At 44.3% G+C, this 21,806-nt stretch overlaps 1 protein-coding gene across 1 annotated transcript in view; it reads right to left on the reverse strand.

Moving 5' to 3' along the window:
• LOC109922553 (polycomb group RING finger protein 3) overlaps nucleotides 1–21,806 on the reverse strand; it is a 143,046-nt gene that overhangs the window by 111,679 nt on the left and 9,561 nt on the right. The gene's annotated exons all lie outside the window — the stretch shown is intronic.

Here is a 21,806-nt window from a genome sequence, read left to right on the forward strand (position 1 = left end):
GTCTAGGCCCGAAACGTCAGCCTCTCTGCTCCTATGATGCTGCTTGGCCTGCTGTGTTCATCCAGCCCTGCACCTTGTTGTCAACAGTGTGTGTTCCCTGATTTCAATTGACTGCAATTTTGTTGTGCCTTTTTAATGCCACACTCCGTCATTGCGGCCTTTATGTCAAGTACACTCACTCTCAGCTCAGCTCAGGAATCTAGCTCTTTTGTCCATATTTAGACCAAGGCTATGAGGTGGTCAGGAGCCAATTTTCCGTGGCAGGACCCAAACTGAGGGTCAGTGAGCAGGTTATACCTTTGGACACACCACTTCAATGGCCTCGTCAACAACCTGCTTCACCACTTATCTAGTGAACAAGAGTAGCCGGATGGGGTGTTAATTGGCCAAGTTGGGTTTGTCCTAAAATGTTCGCACAGAATTTACCTACAATTGACACAGCGTCAGATAGATGCCAGTTACGTAGCTGTACGCAAGCAGCTTGGTAGGGATGTGGCAAAATCTGGAGAACACATCTGCAGTACTACTGCTGGGCTGTGTTAGGTTCCAACACTTTTGCAATGTCCAGTGCCTTCAACTATTTATAGATTGGATTGAATTGGCTGCAGACTGGTATTTGAGATACTGGCAACTACTGGATGTGTTGTCCCAGTCGAATTCTCACTGGTCTCAATACACATGGACAAAGAAGGACACAAATTCAACTGGGACAACACATCCATAATAGTACAAGCAGAGACATGCGAGGGAATTCCTGGAGGCCAGGCATTCCAACTGGAACTCCATCAACAAACACATTGAACTGGACCCGATATACAAACCACTGAAAAACTGAACTGAAAGTGATGCCAACCACCCCAACAAACAGAGGCATACAATTAATAAGCGGGACAGAACACGAACAGTTCACCAGAGGCACACTGATGATGTTACCTAGCAGGGTGACAAAATGTGTGCAAACACACCTACTCAGCGAGCAAGTCTACAATCTCATCTACAACCCGAGCTACAAATCTGCTCAAAAACATTAACACTTAAGTGCTTTGAGTGCATGCATTCTGACAGACAGTGGCGGCGGCGGCAGATCATGGTTGAGTGAACTGTCCCGAGTCTTACATTTATAACACTGGTGGATTTCTGGCAGACTATCCAGGATCCAGATGACACAGAACTTGCTGTCAACCTTTCCAGTAGAGAAAGTATTCACCTGCTTGTTCCTTCGACTGTCCCTCCTCATGGAAGTGGGTATTATTTGAGGATTGTCACATCAATTTGGAGTCTTGATAAATCACGAAGATTTTTAACACTTCTCGTCGATTCTTATTTGTCCTGGAGAAGGTGGCTGCCTCCTTGAACCTCTGCAGTCCTGTGCCTGTTGGGATGTCTAGTGTCGCTCAGAAGGAAGGAAGTTCCAAGATTTTATCTCAGCAAAAGTGAAGAGACAAGAAGATAATTTCAAGTCAGGATGGAGTGTGACTTTGAGGGGAATTTGCAGGTAGTGATATTCTCATGCATCTGTTGCCATTGTTCTTCGAAATGAAAAAGGTCACAGAAGTGGAAGGTGCTGTCAAGAACTCTTGATGAGTTACTGCACAATAGCTTGTAATGGAATATGCTGATGCCACTGTGTGTCAGTGGTGGACAAGATCATAATTGAAGGTGGTGGATGGGTCGTCAATCAAGCATGATGCCTTGCCCCAGATAACATTGAGCTTCAGTAGTGTTGTACAATAACCATTCAGATGGTTAGACCAAGGACACCACCTCTAGGACCATCTGCAGCCGAGATAAATGACCTCCAACAGCCACAACCACCTTCCTTCTGTGAGATATGAGTTTTCCTTCAGATTCCCAATGATTTCACTTCTGCAAGAGCTCCTTACAATACCGCCATACTCAGTTGACTGCTGTCACCATGTCAAGGTTAGTCACTCTCATCTCAACAGTTCAGCTCTTTTGTCCATATCTGGACTAAAACCGCAGTGAAGGCAAGAGCTACGGGGCCTGGTGGAATCCAAATCATCTGTCAGTGAGCAGGTTATTCCTTTGCAAGCGCTACTTGATAGCACTGTTGCAAAGACCACTTTTTTTTTCTTTATTTTGGATTATAAACCAAAATGGGAAAAAGGACTGCATTAAACCAAGGACTGTGGAATAAGTTGCTGCACTTTTGAAAACAAGTCATTTGAACTCATTGTGAGTTGCGTTTACACTAAGAGATAGTATGAACTGTCGATGCAAGAGCCAGAGATAACACAGTGTGGAGCTGGAGGAACACAGCAGGTCAGACAGCATCAGACGAGCAGGAAAGTCGACGTTTCGGGTCGGGTCCCTTCTTCAGAAATGGGGGAGGGGGAAGGGTGCTCAAAAATAATTAGAGAGACAATGGGTGGGGCAAGGGAAGGTAGGTGGGGTGGTGATAGGTGAGTGCAGGTAGGCAATGGTGGGGATTGGTCTGTGAGGTGGGAGAGAAGATGGACAGGTTGTGTCAAGTCAAGGAGGCGGGATGAGTGGGAGGGTTGGTCATGGGATGAGGCTGGGGGTGAGGAGAGTTTGAGACTGGTAAAATCCACATTTAGGCCATTGAGCTGTAGGCTCCCAAGGCGGAACATGAGGTGCAGCTCCTCCAGTTTCCAGGTGGCGTCATTGTGGCACTGGAAGCGGCCCAGAATAGACATGTTATCCAGGGATTGGGAGGGGGCGTTTAAATGGTTCGTGACCGGAAGGTGTTGTCTTTTGTTGCGAACAGAGCGCAGGCGCTCTACAGAGCAGTCTCCGAGCCTCCGCTTGGTCTCATCGATGTAGAGGAGGCCACATCAGGAGCAGTGGATGCAATAGACCACATTGACGGATGTGCAGGTGAACCTCTGTCTGATGTGAAAGGTTTGTTTGGTGCCTTGAATGGAGGTGAGGGGGGAGGTGTACAGGCAGGTGTAGCACTTCCTGCGGTCGGAGGGAAAGGTGCCAGGAGTGGGGGGGCGAGTGGGGAGTGTGGAGCAGACGAGGGAGTCGTGGAGAGAGCCGTCCCTGTGAAAGATAGATAGGGGTGGGGAGGGAAATATATCTTTGGTTGTGGGGTCGGATTGTAGGTGGCGGAAGTGGCAGAGAATGATACATTGGATACGGAGGTTAGTGGGGTGATACGTGAGGACAAGGGGGATTCTGTCTTTGTTTTTGTTGGGCGGAGGGGACGTGAGGGCAGAAGTGCGGGAAACACAAGAGATGCGGTCGAGAGCATTTTTGACCACTGAAGGAGGGAAGTTGCGGTCCTTGAAATAAGAGGACATTTGGGATGTTCGGGAGTGGAATGCCCCATCAAGGAGCAGACACAGCAGAGGAATTGGGAATAGGGGATAGCATTCTTGCAGGAAGGTAGGTGAGAAGAGGTGTAGTCTAGGTAGCTGTGGGAGTTGGTGGGCTTGAAATAGATATTGGTTTCAAGGTGGTCACCAGAGATGGATACAGAGAGGTCCAGGAAGGAGAGAGAGGTATTGCTTGGTTCAAGCAGTGGGGAAAGTTCTCTCAGACACTCCAGCACTATGGATATGTGCCAAGCAAGCTTCACCCACAGTCAACCACTCATTGGTTGTTGCAATCGAGTCCATTTTCGATGGCCAGAGTCACCAGCACGAAAACAAGTCTCTACTGGCTCCAAGACACGTGAATGGAGCATGTGAACACCATACAGGCAGATCCTCAAGACAGGGACAGAGAAAGGGCTTCTCTCACTTTCTGCAGTGAAATAACTAAAACCTAAATCTATTCTACCCTACCAGTTGTTGCCCCTGACAAGTAAATGACACACAGAACAATCAGTAGGTGAACACTCTATGTCTTTGACAAAGAATCTGGAAATAAGAATTCAAGGTTTGGAAGAAGCGAAGGGGACAGCTCATCGAATCCTGTGGACTAATACTGTTCAACTGTGATTCACCAGTATTTTTCCTCCACCCATAACATAAAATCTGTTGATGGATTTCTTAATGTCTATCTGACATGGGTAGAGGTTTAGAGATGGCTCGTGGAGTTATATGTTGATAATTGATATATGTGTTTGCCTGTGGTTAGGCTGATGTGTTTGTAATAAACAATAGTTCAGAATGTGTATAGAAACCTAGTCAGTGCTTTCTACTAACCTGAGTCCAGCAGGCAGGTAAATTGGGGACTTTGAGTAATTTGATGAAATTTTGAACTCTTGTGATGATCCCAGGGGTAGGGGGCTCAGGTATCATTGCACTTTACAGTAATTGTGACACTGTTGACAAGCCCTTCCATCACCTTTCCAATAATTGGGAATAGGCTCATCGGAGATAATTGATGATTAGAATTTTTTTGCGACTAGGGCATACCTGGGCTATTTTCAACAGTCAAGTAGATGCCAGTTTTGTAGCTGTTCTGGAGCAGTTTGCCTGGGGAAGGCCTAGCTGTGGGACACAAGTCTTCAGCATTATTGCTGGAATGTCATCAGGGCCAATAGTCTTTGCAATACCCAAAGCCTTCAGCTGTTTCTGTGGAATAAATGGAATTAGCTGAAGACTGAAGATCTTTGATCCTCACATGAACTCAACAGGAGGCTGAGATGGATCATCCACTTGACACGACTGACTAAAGGTGGATGCAAGTGCATCAGCCTTTTCTTTTGCACTAATGTACTGGGATCCTCCATCTTGTAAGACAAGAATATTTGTGGAGCTTCCTCCTCCTCCTCTAGTTTATTGCTGAATTATCCACTACCATTCATGACTGGATGTGGCAGGACTGCAGAAGCTAGATCTGATCGGTTGGTTGTGGGATTGTTTAGCTTTATCTATTGCATGCAGCTTCTGCTGTTTGCCATGCAAACGGCCCGACGTTGTAGCTTCAGCAGATTGACACCTCAATTTTACAAATGCCTTGTGCTCTTCATTGAAGCTTGACAGGGTAGATGCTGCAAGGAGACTTCCTCTTGTGGAGAAATTTAGAAATTGAGGATCAATGAATGCATTGATATCTACAAGGAAGTCAAAAGTGGTGGGAGTTATGGACAGAAAGGTAAAGTCACAATCAGATCTGCAATGAGATAGCAGGAACTGCTGTGTTCGTCCAGCTCTGCACCTTGTTGTCTCAGATCTGCAATGGTCAGTTTGTAATATTGATTAGTGAAGCAGGCTCAGTGGGACTTGTAGGCCTCCTCCTGCTTTTATTTCTTCAGAATTCACAAAGTTGGTATCCTTCCCCCAGACCTTTTGAAATGTTTAATTTTCAAATGGTTTATGCAATTGCTCTGGATGTGACATTATGCCATTCTCACTGGTCTAGCAAACCATGAGCTCAGTCTGATGCTTTGTGGAGATGGATTCAAATCCCACCGGAGCAGTTGGCAGAGCTTATGTTTAAGCAAACTTGAATTGAAAGCTAAGCTCAGTAATATTGGCCACAAAATCATTGTTGACTGTCATAAAAACCACATCTGGTTCACTAATGTCCTTTAGGGAGAGAAATCTGCTGTCCTTACCTAGTTTGATCCACGTGACTCCAGATCCAATGTGGTTAACTCTTAAACAGCCCTCTGAAATACCTGGGCAAATCACTCAGATCAAGACCACTTAGGAATGGGCAACAAACACTGACCTTACCAATGACACCTGCGTCCATGAAAGAATAAATTGAAGCTACCATGAATTCTGCCACCATCAATGTTTCTGGTAGGAATTCCATATCCAAACAGGACTAACATTTGAAATATTTTCTTGTTTAAAACCAAATGTAAAGGCTGCAGAGAAACAATTGAATGAAGAGGACAACAATCCTATTGCCATCACCATCATCTAGGCCAGTTCAAAGCACATCCTTGGGGGACAGTCTTCATAATATCAAACTCTTAATTCCCCAAAGCCTGTCCACCATCGACATAGCACAAATCAGGAGTGGAACAGAATATTCTCTACTTTCCTGGTTGAGTGCAGCTCTGACAAGTTTCAAGAAGCTCAACATCATCCAGGTGAAAGCATCTTGTTTAATCAGTAACCCACGCCCCATGTTAAACATTCACTCTCTCCACCATTGGCACACAACAGCAGCACTGTGCACCACAAACAAGGTCCTGCAGAAACTCAGCAAGCCTCTTTCAATGGCACAAACCTAGGACCTCTCCAATCATGAAGGATAAAAGCACCGAATATGTGGGAACAGCATCAGCTCGAAGTTATACACCATTCTGACTTGAAATCACATTATCATTCCATTACTGTAGCTGGGTTTTAATTCTGGAACTCCCTTCCTAACAGCATTGTGGCATTAATACACCTGATGAACTGTTGCAAGCTGGAAGCACTCTGCCATGTTTTCAAGAGCAACTAAGGGTGACCAACAAATTCTGGCCTTGCCATCAACACCCACATTCGTTACAAAAATAAAACTATGACTGTTGCGAGCTCCTGTACTACCTCATTATCTGCACAATGACACCATATTCTTATGGGATGACTGACACAATCCAGTAAGCAAGAATGCAGAATTCTCTCATTTTGCAACAACCCTTCACTATCTTCATTGGCAAATACTGGTCAGTGTGTTGAAGGTATACCGCTTGATTATGGAAACGGTTGAATCAAATTTGAGTGCAGAAAAATATTGTCTGGTCCAGGAAATTTTTTTTTCTTTCTTTGTTCATTCAAGGGATGAGGGACGTTGCTGGCTAGGCAGCATTTATTGCCCATCCCTAATTGCCCAGAGGACAGTTCAGGGTAAACCACATTGCTGTGGATCTGGAGTCACATGTAGGCCAGACCTGATAAGGATGGTACTTTCCTTCCCTAAATGACATTAGTGACGTTAGTGAACCAGATGGGTTTTTCCAACAATCAACAATGGATTCAGTCATTGTTAGATTCTTAATTCCAGACATTTATTCAATTCAAATTCCATCATCTGCCGTGGTGGGATTCGAACCCGGGTCCCCAGAACATAACCGGGTCTCTGGATTAACAGTCCACTGATAATACCATTAGGCCATCACCTCCCGTCATACTAGTTTAATAGAATAAAAATCGTGGTTTAATACCATAGAGGATGGGAGGTGACTACCAAGTTCTAATACATATGACTGCGACTACAGATATAAAAGGAAAAGTTCAAAACGAACAAGCTGAGAAAGAGAGAGACTTTCAAAAAAAATAGTAAACAGTGTCAGTGAAACCCTAGCGCATCACGAGCAGCATCAATGCAGCCCTGGAGTATTAGCCAACATTGTTGAAAGAGCACTGGAGTGTTTGTAAGCATCAGCCATTTCGTACTGGCAAACAGGCAAGCATGCCACACTGTGCTGGAGTACTGGCAAAAATCAGCCACTCCACACCAGAGACTGAGCAAGCATCATCCGCACCTAGCTGGGGCATTAGCAAGAATGCGCAGGTCTTATGAGGAAAGGTTGAGAGAGCTAGAGCTTTTCTCATTGGAGCTAAGAAGAATGAGGGGTGACTTGATAGAGGTTTACAAGATGATGAGAGACAGAGATAGAGTGGATAGCCAGAGACTTTTTCCCAGGGTGGAAATGACTATTACAAGGGGGCATAATTTTAAGGTGATTGGAGGAAGGTATAGGGGAGATGTCAGAGGTAGGATCCTTACACAGAGAGTGGTGGGTGCACGGAATGCACTGCCAGTGGTGGTGGGAGAGTCAGAAACATTAGGGACATTTAAGTGTCTCTTGGATAGACACAGGGATGATAGTATAATGTAGGGTAGTTTGATCTTAGAGTAGAATAATAGGTTGGCACAACATTGTGGGCCTAAGGGCCTGTACTGTGCTGTGCTATGTTCTATGTTGTTAAGTATCTGCCACACCAAGTTGGAGCATGAGCAAGCATTGGCAACACCAAGCTAAAGCATTGACAAGTATCATTAACATAGCACCAGTCCATTAAGTAGCTTCGTTAATTGCACTGGAATGATAGTAAGCACCATTCACACTTCAGTGGAATCATTAATTAATGGAACGTAGGAACATTGGCAATCACATTTAATTAACACAACACTGCAGCATGGAGAAGTACTGTATCAATGGAAATTGCAGCATAAAGAAAAAGTTGCAAATCAGAAGGTATTTTGACATTATAAGGTATTAAAAGAGGCCTCGATTTAGCAAAGGCTGGTTTGCAGAATGGTCGCTTGTACTTAAGAGGATTGCAAGCTGCCTCAATTTTGTCAACATCTTCATTCACCGTATCAAAATACAAAGTTCCAAAAGGAGTAACAGTAAAGCATCCCAAAGTTCTGAAGTAGCAACAGGCAAACTGCATGGAAATTTTAAAAAAGCCGAGCAACAAAAATAACATTGCAAACTCATTCAAATAGTCATTAAATGGAACATTTGCCAAAAGATTAAATAAATAATGGCCTTGCACATTTTAAACCTAACAGTATATATATTTTAATACTGAAGAAGTCTAAATGGGGTCAAATGTCAAATATTTACCACTATGCCCTCTCCACTCATCAACGCCCAACCCCGCCACATCCCCAACAGTCAGAGTCATACAGCACGGAAAAAGACTGCTTGGTCCAACTAGTCTATACCAACCATAATCCCAAACTAAACTAGTCCCACCTGCCTGCGCTTGGCCCATATCGCTCCAAACATTTCTTATTCACGTATTTACCCAAATGTCTTTTCAACGTTGTAACTGTACCTGCATTCATCCTTCCTCTGCAAGTTCATTCCACACATGAATCACTCATGTAAAATAAACTGCCCATGTCTTTTTTGAAATCTTTCTCCTCTCACCTTAAAAATATGTCCCCTACTCTTGAAATCCTCCACCTGAGGGAAAAGGCACCAGCCATTCACCTCATCTATACCCTCCATGGATGTTATAAATCTCTATAAGGTCATCCCTCAACCTCTTATGCTCTAGCGAAAGAAGTCCCAGCCTATCCAGGCTCTCCCTGTAACTCAAACCCTCCATTCCAGCAACATCATTGTAAATCTTTTCTGAACCCTCTCTAATTTAATAATATCCTTCCTATGCAAGGGAGGCCAGAACCAGACACAGTACTCCAGAAGAGGCCTCACCAATATCCTATACAAGCTCAACATGACATTCCAAATCAGATACTCAAAGGTCTGAGCAATGAAAGCAAGTGTTGAAAAGCTACATCGCCAACCCTTCCGAACTCTGACAATAGAAATGTCAACTCTCGACACAGATGGAACCCAAAGTTTTGTTCCAGGATTTTCTGCTGTTATTACAGATGCTCAACAATGGGTGACCTTCCAGCACAGAGAAAATGGGGAGTGAATCTTCCAGGGGTATACAGGAAGAGAATAATACACTGCATCTCTATTAATGTAACTTTCAGCAGCCCTGGACAGCAGCATTTCATGGCAACATCACTTTCAAACATTTTTAATTCAACAACCATTTAATTTAATCAACCATCTTCAGTTTGAATGAAAACCATCAGATGTTTTGCATTAAAGTTGCTGTTTTAGTTTTAGAGTCAAGAGTCTACAGCACAGAAAAAGACCTTTTCGCCCATCAAGTCAGCTTTGGTCACAAACAATCACCTAACTATTCTAATGCCATTTCCCAGCACTTGGCCCGTAGCCTCATTTGCCTTGGTGTCGCAAGTGCACATCTAAATACTTCCTCAATGTTATGAGGGTTTCTGCCTGTACCACCCTTATAGGCAGTGAGTTCCAGATTCCTATCACCCTCTGGGCAAAAAAGAAATGTCCTCGCATCTCCTGTAAATCTTCAACTCCTTACCTTAAACGTATGCTCATGGTTGCTTCTTCCTGTCTATGCCCCTCACAATTTTATACAACTTAATCATGTACCATTTCAGTCTCCTCTGCTCTCAGGAAAACAGCTCCAGTGTGTCCAGTCTCTCTTCATAAACTCTCTTGCTTGAATTTAGTTCCATAAGTCCATAAGTTATAGGAACAGAATTAGGCCATTCAGTCTATTGAGTTTGCTCTGCCATTCAATCATGGCTGATTTGTTTCTCAACCCTATTCTCCTGCCTTGTCCCTGTAACCCTTGATTCCCATGCTAATCAAGAAATCTATCTATTTCTGTTTTAAATACACTCAATTACTTGGTCTTCACAGCCCTGTGTGGCAATGTCTTCCACAGATTTGTCACCCTCGGGCTGAGGAGATTCTTCCTCATCTCAGTTTTAAAGGGTCATCCCTTTACCCTGAGACTGGGCCCTCAGATCCTTGTCTCTCCTACTAGTGGAGACATTTTCTCCATGTCCACTGTATCAGACTCCCCACCCCGATTTAAAATGTTTTTCTCAGCCTTGAGTACACATAACAACTCAGCATCTACAGCCCTTGGCAGTAAAGAATTCCAGATTTACTACTCTTGGAAAAACATCCTCCGCATCTCTTTAGTAACTGGGTCGCCCCTTACTGAGATTATGCCCTCTAGTTCTTGACTCTCCCAAGGGGAAACAACCTTTCCACACCTACCTTGACAATCCCCTAAGAATTTTGTTTTAATAAGATTACATCTCATTTTTCAAAACTCAGTGAGTACAGGCCAATTCCCAAAAATCAACTTAGTGAACCTTCACTGGACTGCCTCCAATTCCAGTGTATCATTCCTCAGATAAGGGGTCCAAAACCGTTCAATATGCCAGGTGTGCTCTAATCACACTAAAACTCGTGCAGTTTTAGTGATTTATGCAGGAGAAGGTGGTGTTGCAGCTTTCTGCAGTCTTTCCTCATTTAAATAATATACAGCCCCTCTATTCTTCTGGCAAAATGCACAACCTCACATTTTGCCACGTTATATTCTGCTAGGTTTTTACATACTCCACTAATCTACCTATATACAAACCAGAAAGTGAAGGGGGAACTTAAGCATGCAATTAGGAGAGCAAAGAAGGGGCATGAAAATGCACTGGCAGGTAAAATTCAGGAGAGTCCCAAGATATCATACAAGTATATTAAAATAATGAGAATATCTAGGGAAAGAGGAGCGCTCACTGGAGACTAAGGAGGCAACTTGCATGTGGAGCCAGAGGATATTTGTAGGCTACTAAATGAGCACTTCATTTGTGTCTTCACTCAAGAGAACGGAGATGTAGATACATAACTGGGCAAGACGGACTGTGAAGTTATTGAGCAGTTTGACATAGAGAACGAGGAGATAGTGAACATGTTGGCAGGCTTAAAATTAGACAAATGCCCAGGTCTGGATGAGTTGCATCCAGGGCTTCCAAGACAGGATCTTACAAGGGTTCTGACGTAAATTTTTATTTCATCTCTGGCCACAGGGGAGGTGCCACAGGACAAGAGGTTAACAAATGTTATTCCACTTTACAAGAAGGACGGTACAGATAGACCAGTGAACTACAGACCAGTTAGCCTCAAATCAGTGATAGGGAAACTATTGGAGAAAATTCTGAAGGAGAAAATTAATCACCACTTGGAGAAGCAAGGTTTGATCATAGATAATCAGCATTGCTTTGTCAAAGGGAGGTCATGCTTAACAAGTTTGATTAAATATTTCAAGAGGAGATCAGATGTAGATGAAGGTAGTACATTTAGAGATATACAGCATGGAAACAGACCCTTTGGTCCAACTCATCCATGCCGACCAGATATCCAAGATAAATCTTGAACCATTCGCTAGCATTTGGCCCATATCCATCTAAACCCTTCCTATTCATGTACCCATCCAGACACCTTTTAAACATTGTACTTGCACCAGCCTCCATCACTTCCTCTGGCAGCTCATTCCATTCACGCAAAGGGTGGTGCATGCAAAAGTTGCCCCTTAGGTCCGTTTTAAATCTTTCTCCTCTCACCTTAACCCGATGCCTTCTCGTTTTAGACTCACCCACCCTGGGGAAAAGACCTTGTCTATTTACGCTAGCCATGCCCCTCATGATTTTATAAACCTCTAAAGGTCACCCCTCAGCCTCCAACGCTCCAGGGAAAATAGCTCCAGCCTATTCAGCCTCTCATGATAGTTCAAACCCTCCAATCCTGGCAACATCCTTATAAATATTTTCTGAACACGTTCAAGTTTTTTAAATTCATTTTGTGGGATATGGGCATCACTAGCTGGCCAGCATTTCTGGCCCATCCTTAGCTGCCCTTGAGAAGGTGGTGGTGTGCTGCCTTCTTGAACCGCTGCAATCCTCCTGCTATGGGTTGGCCCACAATGCTTTTAGGGAGGGAATTCCAGGATTTTGACCCAGCGACAGTGAAGGAACGGCGATATATTTCCAAGTCAGGATGGTGAGTGACTTGGAGGGGAACTTGGAGGTGGTGGTGTTCCCACACGTCTGCTGCCCTTGTCCTTCGAGATGGAAATGGTTGTGGGTTTGGAAAGTGCTGTCTGAGGATCTTTGGTGAATTTCTGCAGTGCATCTTGTAGGTAGTACACACTGCTGTTACTGAGCATCGGTGGTGGAGGGTCTGACTGCTTGTCGGTGTAGTACCAATCAAGTGGGCTGCTTTGTCCTGGATGGTGTCAAGCTTTTTGAGTGTTGTTGGGGCTGCACTCATCCAGGTAAGTGGGGAGTATTCCATCACACTCCCGACATGTGCTTTGTAGATGGTGGACAGGCTTTGAGGAGTCAGGAGATGAGTTACTCGCCGCAGTATTCCGTGCTTCTAGCCTGCTCTTGTAGCCACTGTGTTTATATGGTGAATCCAGCTGAGTTTCTGGTCAATGGTAACCCCCAGGATGTTGATAGTGGGGGATTCAGTGATGGTAACACCATTGAATGTCATGGGGCGGTGGTTAGACTGTCTCTTATTGGTGATGGTCATAGCTTGGCATTTGTGTGGCGCGAATGTCACTTGCCACTTGTCAACCCAAGCCTGGATATTGTCCAGATCTTGTTGCATTTGAACATGGACTGCTTCAGTATCTGAGGAGTCACGAATGGTGCTGAACATAGTGCAATCATCGGTGAACATCCCCGCTTCTGACCTTACGATGGTGGGGGGGGGGGGGGGCAGGGGAAGGTCATTGATGAAGCAGCTGAAGATGGTTGGGCCTAGGACACCACCCTGGAGGAACTCCTGAAGAGATGTCCTGGAACGGAGATAATCGACCTCCCACAACCACGACCATCTTCCTACATGTCAAGTATGACTCCAACCACTGGAGCGTTTGCCCCCTGATACCCATCAATTCCAGTTTTGCTCAGGCTCCTTGATGCCACACTCGGTTGAATGCAGCCTTGATATGAAGGGCTGTCACTCTCACCCCACCTCTGGAATTCAGCCCTTTTGTCCATGTTTGAACCAACGCTGTAATGAGGTCAGGAGCTGAGTGGCCCTGGTGGAACCCAAACTAGGCGTCACTGAGCAGGTTATTTCTAAGCAGGTGCTGCTTGATAGCACTGTTGACGACACCTTCTATCACTTTACTGATGATTGAGAGTAGACTGATGGGACGGTAATTGGCCAGTTTGGATTTGTCCTGGTTTTTATGTACATGACATATTTGGGCAATTTTCCACATTGTCGAGTAGATACCAGTGTTGTAACTGTACTGGAACAGCTTGGTTAGGGGAGCCGCAAGTTCTGGAACACAAGTTTTCAGTACTACTGCCGGAATGTCGTCAGGCCGGTAGCCTCTGCAGTATCCAGCGTCTCCAACTGTTTCTTGATATCATGTGGAGTGAATCGAATTGGCTGAAGACTGGTATGTGTAATGCTGGGGACCACTGTAGGAAGCCGAGATGGGTCATCCACTTGGCACTTCTGGCTGAAGATTGCTGCAAATGATTCAGCCTTATCTTTTGCACTGATGTGCTGGGCTCTTCCATCATTGAGGATGGGGATATTTGTGGATCCTCCTCCTCCAGTGAGCTGTTTAATTGTCCACCACCATTCACGACTGGATGTGGCAGAACTGCAGAGCTTAGATCTAATCTGTTGGTTGTGGGATCACTTAGCTCTGTCTATCACTTGCTGCTTATGCTGTTTGGTGTGCAAGTAGTCCTGTTTGTGGCTTCACCAGGTTGATACCTCATCTTTAGGTATGCCTGGTACTGCTCCTGGCATGCCCTCCTGCACTCTTCATCGAACCAGGGTTGATCCCCTGGCTTGATGGTAATGGTTGAATGGGGGATATGCCGGGTCATGAGGTTACAAATTGTGTTAGAGTACAATTCTGCTGCTGTTGATGGTCCACAGGGCCTCATGGATGCCCAGTCTTGAATTGCTAGATCTGTGCGAAGTCTGTCTCATTTAGCGTGGTGATAGTGCCACACAACACAGTGGAGGTTGTTCTCAATGTGGAGGTGGGACTTCGTCTCCACAAGGGCTGTACAATGGTCACTCTTACCAATACTGTCTGGACAGATGCAACCGTAGCTGGCAGGTTAGTAAGGATGAGGTCAAGTATGTTTTTCCCTCTTGTTGGTTCCCTCACCAGCTGCCGCAGACCGAGTCTAGCAGCTATGTCCTGACCAGCTCGATCAGTAGTACTGCTACCGAGTCACTCTTGGTGGTGGACATTGAAATCATCCACCCAGAGTACATTTTGGGCCCTTGCCATCCTCAGTGCTTCCTCTAAGTGTTGTTCAACATTGAGGAGTACTGATTCATCAGCTGAGGGAGGATGGTACGTGGTAATCAGCAGGAGGTTTCCTTGCCCATGTTTAACTGGAAGCCATGAGACTTCATGGGGTCTGGAGTCAATGTTGAGGACTGCTAGAGCAACCCCTCCCGACTGTATACCACTATGCCACCCCCTCTGCTGGGTCTGTCCTGCTAGTGAGACAGGACATATCCAGGGATGGTGTGGTGATGTCTGGGACATTGTTTGTAAGGTATGATTCTGTGAGTATAACTATATCAGGCTGTTGCTTGACTAGTCTATGAGACAGCTCTCCCAATTTTGGCACTAACCCCCAGATGTTAGTGAGGAGGACTTTGCAGGGTCGACAGGGTTGTTTCTGCCGTTGTCTTTTCCGGTGCCTAGGTTGATGCCAGCTGATCCGTCCAGTTTCATTTCTTTGGGCAGTTGAAAGCCAACTACATTGCTATGGGTTTGGAGTCACATGTAGGCCAGACCAGGTGAGGGTGGCAGATATTCCTCCCTTGAAGTACATTAGTGAACCAGATGGGTTTTTCTGACAATCGGCAATGATTTCACGGTGATCAGTAGATTCTTAATTCCAGACTTTTTTTTTATTTTTTGAATTCCAATTGCACCATCAATTTCAAAACATATTTCCTATAGCAGGGAGACCAAAATTGCACACAATATTCCAGAAGTGGCCCAACCAATGTCCTGTACAACTGCAACAAGTCCTCCTAATTCCGATACTCAATGCACTGTCCAGTAAAGGCAAACATACCAAATGCCTTCTTCACTATCCTATCTATGTGTAACTCCACGTTCAAGGAACAATGAATCTGTATTCCAAGGTCTCTTTGTTCAGCAACACTCCCCAGGACCTTACCATTAAATGTATAAGCCCTGCCCAGATTTGCCTTTCCAAAATGCAGCACCTCACATTTATCTAAATTAAACTCCATCTGCCATTCCTCAGCTTATTGGCCCATCTGATCAAGATCCTGTTATATTTGGAGGTAACCTTCTTCGGTGTTCACTACACCTCCAATTTTGGTGTCATCTGCAAACCTACTAACTATACCTCCTATGTTCACTCCAAATCATTTAGATAAATGACAAAAAGCAGTGTATCCAACACCAATCCTTGTAGCACACAATTGGTCACAGGCTTCCAATCTGAAAAGCAACTTTCCACCACCACCCTCCGTTTTCCACTTTTAAGCCAGTTCTGTATCCCATGTGATCTAATCGTGCTCACCAGTATACTATGAAGAACCCCATCGAACGCCTTACAGTAGTCCATATAGACCGCATACACTGCTCTACCCTCATCAATCCTCTTTGTTACTTCTTCAAAAAACTCAATCAAGTTTTCGAGACACGATTTCCCACGCATAAAGCCATGTTGACTATCATTAATCAGTCCTTACCTTTCCAAATATATGTAAATTTTGTTCCTCAGAGTTCCTTCCAACAACTTCCCCACCACCGATGTCAGGCTCACCGGTCTATAGTTTCCTGACTTTTCCTTACCACCTTTCTTAAATAGTGGCACCACTTTAGCCAACCTTCCATCTTCTGACACCTCATCTGTGGCTATTGATAATACAAATATCTCAGCAACGGGCCCAGCAATCACTTCCCTAGCCTCGCACGGAGTTCTCGGGTACACCTGATCAGGTCCTGGGGATTTATCTACCTTGATGTATTTTAAGATGTCCAGCACCTCCTCTGTAATATGGACAATTTTCAAGCTGTCGCTATTTATTTCCCCACTTTCTATATCTTCTGTATCCTTCTCCACATAAACACTGATGCAAAGTACTTGTTTAGTATCACCTCCATCTCCTGCAATTCCTTACATAGGCAGCCTTGCTGATCTTTAAGCAGCCCTCACATCTCCCTAGTCACCCTTTTGTCCTTAATGTATTTATAAAATCCCTTTGGATTCTCCTTAACCCTATTTGCCAAAGCTATCTCATGACTCCTTTTTGCCCTCCTGATTTCCCTATTAAAGTATTCTCCTACTGTCTTCATACTCTAAGGATTCACTCGATCTTTGCTGTCTATACCTGACATATGCTTCCTTCTTTTTCTTGGCTGAAACCTCAATTTCTCTACTCATCTAGCATTCCCTACACCTACCAGCCTTGCCCATCACCTGAACAGGAACATACTGTCCCTGGACTTTCGTTATCTCATTTTTGAAGGCTTCGCATTTTCCAGCCGTTCCTTTTCCTGCAAACATCTGCCCCAATCAACTTTTGAAAGTTCTTGCTAATACTGTCAAAATTGGCCTTCTTCCAATTTAGAATTTTAACTTTTAGATCTGGTCTATCCTTCTCCATCACTATTTTAAAACTAACAGAATTATGGTCACTGGCCCCAAAGTGCTCCCCCACTGACACCTCAGTCACCTGCCCTGCATTATCTCCCAAGTTTTGCACCTTCTCTAGTAGGTCGATCCACATACTGAACCAGAAAAGGTTTTTAACAATTCCTCCCCATCCAAGCCTTTAACATTATGGCAGTCCCAGTCTATGTGTGGAAAGTTAAAATCCCCAACCAGAACCACCCTATCATTCTTAAGATAACAGAGATCTCCTTACAAATTTGTTTCTCGATTTCATGTTGACTATTGGGTGATCTATAGTACAATCCCAATAAGGTGATCATCCCTTTCTTATTTCTTAGTTCCACCCATAAAACTTCCCTGGACTTTTTCCCAGGAATATCTGAAGCACAGCTGTAATGTTATCCCTAATCAAAAATGCCACTCCCCCTCTTCTCTCGCCCCCTTTCTATCCTTCCTATAGCATCTACACCCTGGAACATTAAGCTGCTAGTCCATCTCTGAGCAATCTCTCTGTAATTGCTATGATATCCCAGCCTCAACCATACCCTGAATTCATCTGCCTTATCTGTTAGACCTCTTGCATTGAACTAAATGCAGTTTAATTTATCAGTCCTACCTCATTCTCGGCTTTGTTTCTGCCTGCCCTGACTGTTTGACTTGCTCCTTTTCCTAACTGCACCAGTCTCAGACTGATCTCTTTCCTCACCATCTCCCTGGGACCCCATCCACTTACTAGTTTAGATCATCCTGAGCAGCTCTAACAAATCTCCCCACCAGTATATTAGTCTCCTTCCAATGCAGGTGCAATGTGTCCTTCTTATACAGATCACTCCTACCGCAGAGAAGATTCCAATGATCCAAAAACATGAATCGTTCTCGCCTAGACAAGCTACTCAGCTACGCATTCATCTGCTCCATCGTCCTATTCCTAGCCTCACTAGCTCATGACACTGGGAGTAGTCCAGATATTACTACTGTCAAGGACCTAGTTTTTAAATTTCTGCCTAACTTTCTACACTTTCTCCTCGGGATCTCATCCTTCTCTCTTCCTATGTTGTCAGTTCCAACGTGCACAACGACTTCCTGCTGATCCCTCTCCCCTTTGAGAATATTCTGCATCTTCTTGATGTAGTTTGTGTGGATTTCAGCAAAGCGATTAACAAGGTCCCTGATGGGAGACTGGTAAAGGTAAAAGCACATAGGATTCAGGGTACCTTAGCAAGATGGATCCAAGATTGGCTCCAAGGTAGGAGATAGAGGGTAGTGGCAGAAGACTGTTTGACAGACTGCAGGCCAGTGTCCAGTGGTGTACCACAGGAATTGGTGCTGACAAGTAAAATTCATTGTTCATGATATGAATAAATTATACAGATGAAGATGTGAGAGGGGAAGACAAGTAAGTTTACAGATGACATGAAGGTGGTTAATAGTGAGGAAGAAGGACTTAGGTTAAAGGAAGATAAAGGCACACTGGGCAGATGGAATTTAATCCTAAGAAGTGTGAGGTGATGCACTTTGGGAGAAGTGACAAGACAAGGAAGTAATCAATGAATGGCTGGACACCAGGAAGCTTACTGGAAGAGAGGGATTTGGGGCGCTGGTTCACAGATCCCAGAGGGTGGCAGGTCAGGTTAATAAGGTGGCTAAAGAGGCAACGGGACATTTTCCTTTCTCAGTCATGGCATTAGTTGTCAGTAGTTGCAATCAGGGATAGTATAGTCAGGGGAGTCGACATTGTACTCCAAGGCCAGGATCCAGAATCCCAAAGACCGTGTTGCCTAATTGATGCCCAGGTTCAGGATATCGATTTGGGCCACAGTGGAACTTGGAGTGGGAGGGAAAAATACGTAGTTGTGGTCCACGTAGGTACCAATGATACAAGTAGAAACCAAGGAGTTCTGCTGAGGGAGTATGAGCAGCTAGGAGGCTAAATTAAAAAGCAGAACCAAACAGTTAATAATCTCTGGTTTAATACCTGAGCCATGAGCAAATTAGCACAGGGTCAACAAGATTAAAAAGGTACATGCGTGGCTCAAAGATTGGTGTAGGAGAAACAGATTCACTAGCAGTAGTCAACGTGGGGAGGAAAACAAATCAAGAGATAGAAAGGCATACAAGAAAGGCACTATTACAATAATCACAGGGGACATTGGCACCAGCACTGCGGAAAGAGAACTATTCCAATGGGGCAGACTCCACCTGAATCATGCTGGGACTAGAGTCCTGGCGAATTGCATAACTATAGCTATGATTACAGTTTTAAACTAAATAATGAGGTGGGGGGTGGGGGGCGGTGTTGGGTTCAGTTTCTTGGAAAACTATGAAAACAGATAAATGGGAGGAGGGCTTAGCAGAGGTTATTAAAGTTTCCAGAACAAGTAATAGGACAGAGAGTACAGAAAGGGTCAGCCATTTGACTTCAGATGCAGCAGATAAGGGGACAACTATGAGAAGGGGAGCAGTCAATGGAGGGTTGAGGCTGTCGTACTTAAATGCATGCACTATATAAAACAAGGCAAACGAGTTGTTTTAGCGCAGATTGAAATTGGCAGGTATGATGTTGTGGGTATCACAGAGATGTGCCTGCAAGGAGATCAAGGCTGGAAACTAAATATCCAAAGATACATGTCTTATCAAAAGAACAGGCAGATGGACAGAAGGGATGGAATTGCCTTGTTAGAAAGAAACGAAAATAAATTAACAGCAAGAAGTGACAGAGTCAGGAGGTATAGAATCTGTGTGGATAGTGTGGAAGAGCCGCAAAGGAAGAAAGATCCTGATGGAACTTGTGCACTGACCTCCTAGCAGTAGTCAATGCGGGGAGGAAAACAAATCAAGAGATAGAAAAGCATACAAGAAAGGCACTATTACAATAATCACAGGGAACTTCAATATGCAGGTGGACTGGGAAAATCAGGTTGGTAGTGGATCTCAAGGAAAGAATTTGTGAAATGTTTACAAGATGGCATTTTGGAGCAGCTTACGGTAAAAGCCTACAGGAAACAAGAAATTCTAGATTTAGTGATGTGTAATAAGGCAGACATGATTTGGGACCTTAAAATGAACGAACCACTCACAAAGACAGTGGCATAATATTATAGAATTCGCCCTTCAGTTTGAGAGGGGGAAGCTGGAATCCGATGTAGTGGTATTACAATTGAGTAAAATAACTACAAAGGTATCAATGAGGAACTGGCCAGAGTTGTTTAGAAGGGATGATGGTGGAGCAGCAATGGTTTGAGTTTCTGGGAGTAATTTGGGAAAATATTCATCCCAAGGAAGAAGAAACATACCAAGGGGAGGATGAGGCATGGCTGACAAGGGAAGCCAGAGACAACGTAAAAGCAAAAGAAAAAGCATACAATGTGGTGAGGATTAGTGGGAACCTTTAAAAACGAGCAGAGGATAACTAATAAAGCAAGAAGTGAGGAGAAGGCAAAATATGAAAGTAAGCCACCTCGTAATATAAAAGAAAATTGCAAAGATTTGTTTTTGGACCTGAAAGAGAAGAGAGAGGCAAGAGTGGACATTGAAGCACAGGAAAATGAGGCTGCAGAAATAGTAAAGGAGAAACAAAGAAATGGTGGAGGAACTGAATAGGTACGTTGCATCAGTTTAGGGGGAGGCAACGACCTCATGGTATTAGCGCTGTGCTGTTAATCCTGAGACCCAGGTTACGTTCTGGGGATCTGGCTTCGAATTCCACCATGGCAAATGGGAGAATTTGAATTTAATTTTTATAAACTCTGGAATTAAAAGTCTAACAATGACCACGAGTCCATTGTCCTTTGTCAGAAAAAAACCCATCTGGTTCACTATGTCCTTTAGAGAAGGAAACTGCCATTCGGGCCTGGTCTGACCTACATGCGACTCCAGATTCACAACAATGTGGTTGACTCTTAACTGCCCTCTCGCCAATTAGGATGGGTAATAAATGCTAGCCTAGTCAGCGCACTGTTTTTCCATGAGTGTACAAAAAAAATGTTTTCACAGTGGAAGGAACCAGCAGCATGCCAGAACATCGAGAGTGTCGAGGGCAGTAGCGAGTGTAGTGGCTAAGGAGAAGGTGCTGGGGAAGCTGATAGATCTGAAGGTGGATAAATCAACCAGACCAGATGGACTACACCCCAGTATTCTATACAGCTAGTGGAGGAGATTGTACAAGTATTGGCAGTGATTTTTCAGGAATCAGTGAGGGTCTCAGAGGACTGGAAAATGGCTAATGTGACATCCCCATTTAAGAAGGGAGGGAGGCAGAAGACAGGAAACTATAGGTCAGTTAACCTGACCTCAGTCATTGGTAAGATTTTAGAGTCCATTATTAAAAATGAGATTGTGAAGTAATTGGAAGTGCATGCAAAATTAAGCTGAGTCAGGACACCTTTGTTAAGGGAAGGACATGCCTGACAAATCTGTTATAGTTCTTTGAGAAAGTAACAAGCAAGTTGACAAAGGAGAGCCAGTGAACATGATTAATTTGGATTTCCACAAGGCCTTTGTCACATTACGACATAGGAGGCTGCTAAATAAGATAACAGCCCAAGATGTTAGGGGCAAGATACTGGCATGGATAGAGGATTGGCTGATTGGAAGACTGAATGGATAAATGGGTCTTTTTCAGGATAGCGGCCAGTGACTAGTGGAGTTCAGTCGCAGTCAGTGTTGGGACTACAACTATTCACATAATACATTAATGATTAGGGCGAAAGAACTGAGGGCATTGTTGCTAAGTTTGCAGATGACACAAAGACAGGTGGAGGGGGAGGTAGTGTTGAAAAGCAAGGATGTTACAGAAGGACTTGAATAGGCTATGAGAGTAGGCAAAAAAGTGGCAGATGGAATACAGTGAGGCAACGTGTAAGGTTGGAAGGAAGAATAGAGGCATAGACTATTTTCTAAACGGGGAAAGG

Source organism: Rhincodon typus, chromosome 1 (genome assembly GCF_021869965.1).
Source record: "Rhincodon typus isolate 14 chromosome 1, sRhiTyp1.1, whole genome shotgun sequence".
Taxonomy (NCBI): domain Eukaryota; kingdom Metazoa; phylum Chordata; class Chondrichthyes; order Orectolobiformes; family Rhincodontidae; genus Rhincodon; species Rhincodon typus.